General features: G+C 38.4%; 1 protein-coding gene and 1 long non-coding RNA gene across 8 annotated transcripts in view; one reads left to right on the top strand and one right to left on the bottom strand.

The window, feature by feature from the left end:
- GGACT (gamma-glutamylamine cyclotransferase) overlaps positions 1–12,189 on the bottom strand; it is a 55,938-nt gene that overhangs the window by 8,346 nt on the left and 35,403 nt on the right. The window lies entirely within an intron of this gene.
- Positions 3,663–9,371, top strand: LOC118497381. The gene is made up of 3 exons (XR_004899905.1): positions 3,663–3,674; positions 9,003–9,011; positions 9,290–9,371. It is a non-coding gene; the product is annotated as an uncharacterized LOC118497381 (long non-coding RNA).

The following is a 12,189-nucleotide window of genomic DNA, read 5'->3' on the forward strand; positions in this document are numbered from 1 at the left end:
CTGCAAAGAACATGGAGGTACATGTACCTTTTCATATTAGTGTTTTGGATTTCTTCGGCTAAATACCCAGAAGTGGAGTTGCTGGGTCATATGGTAGTTCTATTTTTTATTTTTTTAAGGAAACTCCATACTGTTTTCCAAAGTGGTTACACTAATTTACAATCCCACCAACAGTGCACGAGGGTTCCCTTTCCTCCATATTCTTGCCAACATGTTGTTTGTTGATTTATTGATGACGGCCATTGTGACAGATTTGAGGGTGATGTTTTATTATGGTTTTAATTTGCATTTCCTGATGATTAATGATGTTGGGCATTGCTTCATATGTCTATTGACCATCTGTATGTCCTCTTTGGAGAAATATCTGTTCAGGTCCTCTGCCCATTTTTTTTAACTGAACTGTTTTTTCTTTTTGGTGTTAAGTGGTATGAGTTCCTCATACATTTTGGATAATAACCCCTTTTTGAATGTATGATTGGCAACCATCTTCTTCCATTTCATTTTGTTGATGGTTTCCTTTGCTATGCAAAACCTTTTCAGCTTGATGTAATTCCATTTGTTTATTTTTTCTTTTGTTTCCCATGCCCAAGGAGATAGGTCAAAAAATATTTCTGAGAGAAATGGTAGAGATTTTACTGCCCATGTTTTCTTCCAGTAGTTTTGTAGTTTCTAGTGTTATATTTAAGCCTTTGATCTATTTTGAAATTATTCTTGTATGTGTTATAAGGTGATGGTATAGTTTCTTTTTATTTTTTGCATGTGTCTGTCCAGTTTTTCCCAACATCATTTATTCAATAGACTGTCTTCACCCCATTGCTATGTTCTTGCCTCCTTTGTTATAGATAAATTTATCATATAGGCATGGGTTTATTTCTGGTCTGTATATTTTGTTCTATTGACCTATGTGTCTGTTTTTAGGCCAGTGCCATGCTGTTTTGATTACTATAACCTTGTAGTTTAATAGTTTGATACCTCCAACTTCATTCTTTGTTTTCAAGATTGCTATTCATGGTCTTTTGTGGTTTCATATTAATTTAGGATTATTTACTCCAATTCTGTGAAAAATGCCAATGGTATTTTCAAAGAAGTTGCACTGAATTACTTTAGCTAGTTTGGACATTTTTTTAAAAGATTTTATTTATTTTTAGAGAGGGAAGGGAAGGAGATAGAGAGAGACATCAATGTGCGGTTGCTGGGGGTTATGGCCTGCAACCCAGGCATGTACCCTGGCTGGGAATCAAACCTGCAACACTTTGGTTCACAGCCCGCGCTCAATCCACTGAGCTACGCCAGCCAGGGCTTAGTTTGGACATTTTAACAATGTTAATGCTTCCTACCCACTATGAGCACAGTTTATGCTTCCACTTATTTGTATCTTCTTCAATTTCTTTCTTCAGTGTTTCACATTTTTCTGAGTACAGGTCTTATACTTCCTTAAATTTATTCCTAGATGGTTTTGTTGTTGTTGTTGTTTTATGTTTTTTGCAATTGTAAATGGGATTGCTTTCTTGATTTCTCTTGCTGATAGTTTGTTACTGGTGTATAAAAATACAACTGGTTTCTGAATTTTAACTTTGTATACTGCTGCTTTACTGAATTCACTTAGTTTTAATAGCTTTTTTGGTGGATTCTTTATGGTTCTGTATATATAGTATCATGTCATCTGCAACCCTGACTTTTTATCATTCCATTTGCATGAAACATCCTTTTCCATCCCTTTACTTTCAGTCTGTGTGCTTTTCAATCTGAAGTGGTCTCTAGTAGGCAGTATATGTACTGGTTTTGTTTTTTTTATCCATTCAGCCACCCTTTGTCTTTTGATTGGAGCATTTAGTCTATTTGCATTTAAAGTAAGTATTGACTGGTATGTAGTTACTGGCATTTTATTGTTTTCTGATTGTTTTTGTAGTTCTGTTTCTTTCATATTCACTTGTCTTCTTTTGTATGTTGACTTTCTATAGTGTCATGTTTGGATTCCTTTCTATTTATTTTTTGTATATCTGTTGTAGATTTTTGACGAGTTGTTACCATGTACTTCACATATACCAAGGTATATTTATAGCAGTGTATTTTCAATTGTCTGCTCTTTGGGTGTGTGATTTATGGAGGTGGTTGGGTGGTGCTCTGGTGTGGCCTGGAACCTGCCGCCAGGTGTGTTGGTCTTGGACACTCTCGGAAGGGGATCTGTTGCAAGCCAAGGTCAGCCTCCACTTATGCCCTGTTTGGGGCACCCTGTTGGGAGCCACTTGTTGGCTGCCACTTGTGCTGGGCTTAGAAGCACTTGGTAGATGGTATGCTGCAAACCCAAACCAACTGCCAGGCTTGGAGCACTTTGGTAGGCACCACAACGATGTGAGCTAAGGACAGTCACAACTTGTGCTAGGTTTGTGGATACTTAATTGACTCCACATTCCAAGTCAACACTGGCTGCAGTTTATCACAGACTTGAGGCCACCTGATGGGAGTTACAATGCAAGCTGAGTCCAGTCACCACTTGTGCAGGGCTTAAGGCCCTTTAAAAGAGTTTAGGAAAGTCCACACCAAGGCAGTCCCCTTGTGTGGAAAAGCCTGTGGAAGCAGCTCAGCCCAGGCACATGAGATGTGGAGGCCATATCTGAGGGAATCACCAGAGAAGGGAGAATGGTGTTAGCCAGGTTAATGGGAAAGCTCAGATTTGGTACTCACCTGTACCTGTGAGGCTCTGTGGGGAAAGGGCTGAACAAAGGAGCAATAATGTCTGCCAGTGCTTCTGTCCCTGGAGAGAGTTGACCTGAGTTCTGCCCCGCTAGTTCTCACTCTGAAGGTAATTGATTCAGTTCCCCTCTGTATGTCCCTGGTGCTTTCTGAGCAGTGGCCCCCACACTGGGTGTTTGTGAGAAAGTAACCCCCTGTGTGGTCCCCTTAAGAGAAACACCTGAGATTCCAGCAGCCCTCAATCTCACTCAGATACAATCCCTGCTAGTTTTCACAGGCAGACATAATGGGGACTCCTCTTCCTGGCACTGGTGTCCCAGGCTGAGGAGCTGGGTTTGAGACTAAGACCTCTCGCTCCTCAGGGGGGACCTTTACAGTTGAGCTATTCCTCCTGATTCTCAATTGCCATATGTGGATGTGGGACCTGCCTGTTTCTTTTCTCCAAGCCTCCTACCAGTCTCATCAAGGCTTCTTTATATCCTTAGTTATGGGACTTTTGTTTATGGGACTTCAGGTAGTTCACAACAATGGTGCTCTATAATATAGTTGTAATCCTGATGTGGTCATGGGAGGAGGCAAGCATAGCATTTCCCTACTTCACCATCTTGACCAGAAGTACCTACCATAACCTTTTTAAAGGGTACACTTCATCAATTTTAAGTACATTCACATTGTTATACAACCATCACCACCATCCATCTCCAGAACACTTTTCACTTGAAAACTGAAACTCTATACCCATTAAATAGTAACTCCCCCATTCCCCTCCCCAAGCTCACCCATGCTGCTTTCTGTGTCTATGAGTTTGACTACTTTGGTATTTCATAAAAGTAAAATGATAGGGTAATTTGTCTTTTTTAAAGTATATTTTATTGATTATGCTATTACAATTGTCTCAATTTTTTTCTACCCTTTCTTCCCCTCTGCCCTGCATGCCCTCATCTCTCTGGCATTCCCCCCACCTTAGTTCATGTCCATGGGTTGTACATATAGGTTCTTTGGCTTCTCTATTTTCTATACTATTTTTAACCTCTCCCTATCTATTTTGTAGGGAGAGGTTATGCTACCAATTATGCTTCTTATTCCCCATACCTTTTCCTCCATTCTTCCCCCATTCCACTGATAACCCTCCATATGATCTCCATACTTATGATTCTGTTCCTGTTCTGGTTGTTTGCTTAGGTTTTTTAAGTTCCATTGTTGATAATTGTGTTTGTTGTCATTTTACTGTTCATAATTTTTTATCTTGTTGTTTTTCTTAGGTAAGTCCCTTTAACATTTCATATAATAAGGGCTTGGTGATGATGAACTCCTTTAACTTGACCTTATCTGGGAAGTACGTTATTTTCCCTCCCATTCTAAATGATAGCTTTGCTGGATAGAGTCATCTTGGATGTAGGTCCTTGCCTTTCATGACTTGGAATACTTCCTTCCAGGCCCTTCTTGCCTGCAAGATATCTTTTGATTTTGAGAAATAAACTGACAGTCTCATGGGAACTCCTTTGTAGATAACTCTCTTTTCTTCTTGCTGCTTTTAAGATTCTCTCTTTATCTTTAATCTTAGGTAACTTAATTATGATGTGCCTTGGTGTGCTCCTCCTTGGGTCCAACTTCTTTGGGACTCTCTGGGCTTCCTGGACTTCCTGGAAGTCTATTTCCTTTGCCAGATTGGAGAAGTTTTCCTTCATTCCTTGTTCAAATAAGTTTTCAATTTCTTGCTCTTCCTCTTCTCCTTCTGGCACCCCTATGATTTGGATATGCAGCACTTAAAGTTGTCCCATAGATTCTTAAGCCTCTCCTCATTTTTTTTTTGAATTCTTGTTTCTTCATTCTGTCAGTTGGATGTTCATTTCTTTCTTTTCTTCCAAATTGTTGATTTGAGCCTTGGTTTCTTTCCTTTCATTGTTGGTTCCCTGTATATTTTGCTTTCTTTCCTTTTGTGTAGCCTTCATTTCTTCCTTCATTTTGCAACTGAGCTGAGTGAATTCTGTGAGCATCCTTGTTACCAGTGTTTTGAACTCTGTATCAGATAGCTATGTTGTCCATCTCCTTGTCACTTAGATCTTTTTCTGGAGTTTTGATCTGTTCTTTCATTTGGACCGTATTTCTTTGTCTTGGCACACCTGTTATGTTGTGAGGAGGTGGAGCCTTAGGTATTCAGCAGGGTGGGGCAACCCTCTTTGCTGCATTGTGGTGTTGTCTGTGGGAGAGAGGTCAGAGGGAGGAAAATGCTGCTTGCGTGCTCAGCTCTAGCCCCACTTTCCAACAAACTCTCCTGTGAGACTGGGAGTTTCTCCTGCTGTTGCAACCCCCACATTATTTTACAGCTAGAGGTGTTGAGTCTTTAGTTTCCATTCAGCCAGCCCTGCCTTCCCCTGGTGGTCCAATGCCTTGCCTTGTGTCCTCTCCATTCAGCTTCCAGTCTCCACCCCTCCTACCAGTCTGAATGAATGTTTCTTTAAATCCTTGGTTGTTGGAATTCAAGGCAGTTTGACTCTCTGGCACTTTTGGTTAATTTTTTAAAATTGGTTGTTATCTCCCCTTTGTTGTGCAAGGAAGTGAAACATTTTTACCTACTCCTCCATCTTGGTCAGAACTCCGTATTTGTCTTTTTTGTGACTGGCTTATTTCATTTGGTGTAATGTTTTAAAGGTTCATCATGTAACATGTGACAGAATTTCTTTACTAAGTTACTTAAGGCTGCATAATATTTCACTTTTTTTATATACCACATTTTGTTCATCCATCCATCAATGGGCACTTGGATTGTTTTCACCTATTACAAATAGTGCTACTATGAACACGAGTGTACAAATACATCTTTAAGCCCCTGTTTTCAATTTATTTGGGTAATGCCAGATCATATGGTATTTCTATGTTTAAGTTTTTGAGGAACCTCTATACTGTTTTCCATAGTGGCAGCACCATTTTATAGTCCCACCTACAGTGCACAGGGTCCCAATTTCTCCACATCCTTGCCAGCACTTATTTTCTATTTTTTGTTTTACTCTTTTTTTGATAAGATAATGGCTATCCTCAGTGGTGTGGGGTGGTAGCACCTCATTGTGGTTTTGCTTTGCATTTCTATAATGATTAGTGATGTTGAGTATCTTTTCACGTGCTTTTTTGGCCATTTGCATATGTATCTTGGAGAAGTGTCTATTCAAGTCCTTTGCCTATTTTTAATTAGGTTATTTTTCACTTTTGAGTTTTAGGTGTTTTCTGTATCTTCTATATATTAACGTCTTAACAGATATGATTTGAAAGTGTTTTTCCCCACTCCATAGGTTGCCATTTTACTCTGTTGATTTATATCATTTGATACATGGAAGTTTTTAATTTGATGTCATCTGATTTATTTTTAACTTGTTGCCTATGATTTTGGTATCATATCTAAAAAATCACTGCCAAATCCAATGTCATGAAGCTTCTGTCCTGTGTTTTTTCCTAAGCTTTATAGTTTACCTTTTAGATTTAGGTCTTTGATCCATTTTGAGTTAATTTTTATATATGATATAATGTAAAGGTCCAACTTCATTCATTTGCATGTGTATATCCAGTTTCTCAATTATTGAAAAGACTGTCTTTTCCCCATTGGTCTTGGCACCTTAATCAAAAATCATTTGAGAGTTTTCTAAGAGTTCATTTCTGGGCTGTCTTCTGTTAGTTTATATTTGTCTTTAGGTCAGTACTTCATTGTTTCAGTTGCTGTAGTTTTGTGATACGTTTTGAAATTAGGAAATATGAGATCTTCAACTTTGCTATCCATTTTCAAAATTGCTTTGTTTATTTGGGCCATTTGAACTTCAGGATAGATTTTTCTATCTGTGCCCCCCTGCCAAAAAAAAAAAAAAAAAAGTGCAGTTGAGGATTTTGATAAGAACTGATAGTAAGTCTTCTTGAGATGCCAAATCATGAGATGCCATTCCATTCATTTAATTTCTTCTGGCAAAGTTTTATAGTTTTTAGAGTATAAAAACTAGTCTTTTACCTCCTTGGTTAAATTTACTCCTAAACATTTTGTTTTTTCAGATTGTTCATTGTTAATATACAGAAATGCAACTGATTTTTGTGCACTGATTTTGTATACCTCAACTTTGCTGAGTTCATTTATTAGTTCTAATAGCTTATTTGTGGAAATGCTAGGGTACCTACATGTGAGATTGTGTGAACAGAGATAATTTCACTTCTTCCTTTCCAATATGGATGTCTTTTATTCCTTTTCTATGCCTGATTTTCCAGGTATGACTTCTAGTATTATGTTGGATAAAAGTGGTAAAAGCAGAAACCCTGTCTTGTTCTTGATCTTATAAGAAAAGTTTTCCTCTCACCATTGAGTAGGTTGTTAGCTGTGGGCTTTTTCCATATGGCTTAGTTTAAGTGTTTTAAAGCATGAAATGGTGTTGAATTTGTCATATGTTTTTTTTTCTGTATCTATTGTGAATGTTTTTTTTAACGTTGTTCTGTGAATGCAGTGTATTACACTGATTTTCCTATTTTGAACCATCCTTGCATTCCAGGAATCAATCCCACTGGTCATGGTATATAATCCTTTTAATGTGTTGTTAAATTCTGTTGTTAGTATTTTGTTTAGAATATTGGCATCAATTTTTATCAGGGATATGAGTCCATAGTTTTCTTACAGTGCCTTTGTCTGGTTTTGGTATCAGGGTAATACTGACCTCATTGAATGAATTTGGAAGTACTTCCTTCTCTTCAATTTTTGGGAAGAATTTGAAGAGGACTGCTGTTCTCTTTACATGTTTAGTAGAATTCACCAGTGAAGGCATTTGATTCTGGGGTTTTCTGCCTTGGGAGGTTTTTGATTACTCTGAGCTTCTGTTCCTGCCATTTATTTTTATTTTTGTTTAGTTTTTATTTCATAATCATGAACTTACATCTGCAAACTGGCTACATTTGAAAGGGGTAGGGAAAACATGGAACCCAATGAACTGTGGTGAGAGATTATAGAACATTCCAAGAAAATGAGGGTGAAGGGGTGCTCTCCTGAGCTATAGAAGGAATGGTTTGGTGTTTAAGATAAAATATAAGTCAAATTTATTAGAGTTGTCCAGTCAGTAATTTTGTCCAGTCAATCTCCTTACTAGTTATAGGTCTGTTTCAATTTTCTCTTTCAAAATGATTCAGTCTTGGTAGTTTGTGCATTTATAGAAATTTATCCCTTTCATCTAGATTATCCAATTTTTTGGCATTCAGTTGTTCATTGTACTCTCTTATAATCCTTTTTACATCTGTAAAATGGACTGTAATTCCCTGCCTTCATTTCTGACTTTAGTTATTTGTATCTTCTCTATTTTTATCTAGGTTAATCTAGTTAAAAGTTTGCTAATTTTGTTGATATTTTCAAAGAACAAAATCTTGGTTTGGTTGATTTTCTCTACTGTTCATCTCTGCTCTAGTATTCATTATTTTCTTCCTCTGTTAGCTTTGGTTTAGTCTATTTTTTTTTCTTTTTGAGTTCCATATCTCCCTATAATCCTGTTCCTTGTCTGTCATATTACCCAATTTTCAAGAGCCACTGTGAATGTCACAAGCAACAGAACATGTGGAAAATCTCTTATATTGGTCAGATCCTCTCAGAACTAAACCCAGGCTAACTCTAAATATGCCTGTGGTTCAGACTGGGAGCATATCAGGACCCTCCTGATTTAGCAGGTCCCTAAATTAGGCTATATGGGGTGGCACTGCCACTGCAGAAGGGGATGCTAACTTGTGAGGCTCATATATTACTGTGTCTTCCACCCTGTCCCCGTCTACCATGCCATTCCTTCTATGGCACTGGATTATGGTTAGAGCCTTGGATAAAATGCAAGAATTTGGTTTAATAATGCAAGAATTTGGTTTAATAAATAATGGATAGAAATAACTGTAGGTGAGCCATCTGGGCTTTTCTAGAGCAAACTGAAGAATGCCCTTAAATAATGGTTCCATCAGTGTTTCAATGTGAAGTAGATGCTTCCAGGTAGGCATATTGTAGGACACTGATGATCAGGCAGGACTGCCTGAGTGTTTTATAGACAGACATTTAAGTACACAATGCTTGACAAGTGTAAAACATGGCACAATGACAGGCCTAAGTCAAATACTCATCTCCAGCACTTAGCAACTATGAGTCTTTGGGAAAGTTATGTAAACTCTGAGCTTCTGTTCCTGTTATTTATTTTTACTTTTGTTTAGTTTTTATTTCATGATCATAAACTTACATCTGCAAACTGGCTACATTTGAAAGGGGTAGGGAAAACATGGAATCCAATGAACTATGGCGAGAGATTATAGAACATTCCAAGCAAATGGGGGTGAAGGGGTGCCCTCCTGAGCTATAGAAGGAATGGTTTGGTGGTTAAGATAAAATATAGGTCAAATATTAGAGTTGTCCAGTCAGTAATGGTGATCTTCTTGCTGGTTTTGCCATTCCTGGACTGGTAGCTCTCCATGGCTATCAAAACATCCATGCCATCTTTCACCTAGCCGAAAACCACATACTTGCCATTCAGTTACTCAGTTTTGGCAGTGCAGATGAAAAACTGGGAACTGTTTGTGTTGGGTCCAGCATTTGGAATGGACAAGGTGCCAGGACCTGTGTTCTTCAGGACGAAATTCTCATCATCAAATTTCTTCCTGTAGATGGACTTGCCACCTATGCCATTGTGGTGTGTGAAGTCACCACCCTGGCATATAAATCCTGGAATAATTCTGTGAAAGCAGGAAACTTTATAACCAAATCCCTTCTCCCCAGTGCTCAGAGCACAAAAGTATTCTGCTGTCATTGGAACTTTGTCTGCAAACAGCTCAAAGGAGATGTGGCCCCGCAGCAATGATGTTGAGGAACATGATGGCGTTGACCATGGCTGGGCACAGGAAAGTCTGAGGGTGGGTCTGCAAGGCCTGTTCCTGCTATTTAAAACAGTTCATCTTATCTCCCTAACACCTAATCCCTATTGATGCTTACTGTGGGCCAGGCCTCAGCACCCAATGAATACTTAATCCCTTTTCCCCTTGATCCTGTTCCCTCCTAAGTTTTCTACCCCAACTATTTCTTTTAGCAAGAGCATATGTGTGGGGGGTGAAAGATGGCGGCTTTGCCCCAGGCAGCGTGATTCTCAGCTTCTGTGAAGAGGAGGGAAACTCGAGGATCAGTGGAGAAACAGAGCAAGTGGCCTAGGTTACCAAAACATTTTTGAGAACAGGACATCAAAAATTATACCGATCATTGAAAAACCACACAGTGATCACAAAAAAGAGTGGGGGGAAGTTGTGAACACCAGGATACACGAAGGAGACTGCACCACTGAATCTCACAGGTATTCTACCACAGAAGTTCACACCATAATCACAGGGAACCAGAACAGATCAATTTAAGAAACAGAGCCTAACAAGAAGAATCCCATGAACAATGAGAAAACAAAGAAACAATCCCCAATTGAAGGGAAAGGAAGGAGCCTCAGAAAAAATGCTAAATGAAATAGAGGCAACTCAACTATCAGATATTGAGTTCAAAACAGTGATTATCAGGAAGCTCAATGAACTCACAATGAGCTACCAGAAACTAGAGGGAAGCTACAATGATCTCACTGCAAACTATATAAACATGAAAAAGGAAACTGAAACTCTCAACAAGTGCCAAGAGGAAATGAATGCCATTTCTGAACCGAGGAACACAGCAGAAGGAATGAAAAGTAGGATTGATGAAGCAGAAGATTGGATTAGCAAGTTAGAGGACAAAGTAGAAAAAAACACCCAGAAAGAGCAAGAAAAGGAAAAGAGGCTCAGAAAGAATGAAGAAGGTTTAAGAGAAATGCAAGACAATATGAAATATAATAATATCTGTATAATAGGGATACCAGAAGGAGAAGAAGAAGAGCAAGGGATAGAAAACCTATTTGAAAAAGTAATGAAGGAAAACTTCCCTAATTTGATGAGAGAAAAAGTCACACTAATCTAGGAAACACAGAGAGTCCCAATCAAGAGGAACCCAAAGAGGCCCACCTCAAGACACATCATCATTAAAATGACAAAATTTCAAGACAGAGATTTTAAAGGCAGCAAGGGAGAAACAGGAAGTAACATACAAGGGAGCCCCAATAAGGCTAACAGCTGACTTCTCAATGGAAACACTCCAAGACAGAAGAGAATGGCAAGAAATATTCCAAGTAATGAGAACCAGAGGTCTGCAACCAAGGCTACTTTACCCAGCAAGGCTCTCAATCAAAATACATGGCCAAATAAGAAGCTTCTCAGACAAAAGAAGTCTAAAAGAATACACCTCCACCAAACCAGCTCTGCAAGAGATTCTAAAGGGTCTGCTTTAAGGAAAGGAAGGAAAACAGAGAGAGAGACAGGAACACACATACATAAAAGACAATGAATAAGTACCTATCAATAATAACCTTAAACGTAAATGGATTAAATGCTCCAATCAAAAGACATAGAACAGCTGAATGGATAAGAAAAAATGACCCACACCTATGCTGCCTACAAGAGACCCACCTCAGGATAAAAGACCTACACAGGCTGAAAGTGAAGGGCTGGAAACAAATCTTCCGAGCAAATGGACAGGAAAAAAAAGCCGGGGTAGCAATACTCACATCAGACAAAATAGATTTCCAAAAAAGGCCCATAAAGAGAGACCCAGAAGGTCACTTCATAATACTCAAGGGAAGAATACATCAAGAAGACATAAATATTATAAATATATATGCACCCAACATAGAAGCACCCAAATACATAAAGAAAATCTTAGAGGACTTCAAGAAAGAAATGGACAGCAACACAATTATAGTGGGAGATTTTAACACCCCACTATCAAAAATGGACAGATCTTCTAAACAAAATATCAACAAAGATATTGTGGCATTGAACAATACCCTTGATGAAATGGACTTTACTGATATATACAGAGCCCTCCATACAAAAGAAGCCAAATAGACATTCTTTTCAAATATACACGGAACATTCTCAAAGATAGACCACATGATAGGACACAAAACAAGCCTCAAGAATTTCAAGAAAATTGAAATCATAACAAGCATTTTCTCAGACCACAAGGGACTGAAGCTAGAAACCAATCCCAAGGAAAAAACCCCAAAACACTCAAAATCATGGAGATTAAATAGCATGCTATTAAACAATGAATGGGTCAAGAATGATATTAGGGAAGAAATCAAAAGGTTTCTGGAAAAAAATGTAAACGAACTCACAACAACCCAAAACTTATGGGACACACCAAGGCAGTCCTGAGAGGGAAGTTCATAGCAATACAGGCCCACCTAAAAAAGTTAGAAACATTTCAAACAAACAACCTAACTCTATGTCTACAAGAACTTGAGGAACAACAACAAAGACAGCCCAGAGCAAGGAGAAGTAAGGAAATAACCAAGATCAGAGCAGAAGTAAATGACATAGAGTCTAAAAGCACAATCCTAAAGATCAATGAATCCAAGAGCCGGTTCTCTGAAAAGATAAACAAAATCGACA

This window comes from Phyllostomus discolor, chromosome 11 (assembly GCF_004126475.2).
Source record: "Phyllostomus discolor isolate MPI-MPIP mPhyDis1 chromosome 11, mPhyDis1.pri.v3, whole genome shotgun sequence".
NCBI classification, from domain to species: domain Eukaryota; kingdom Metazoa; phylum Chordata; class Mammalia; order Chiroptera; family Phyllostomidae; genus Phyllostomus; species Phyllostomus discolor.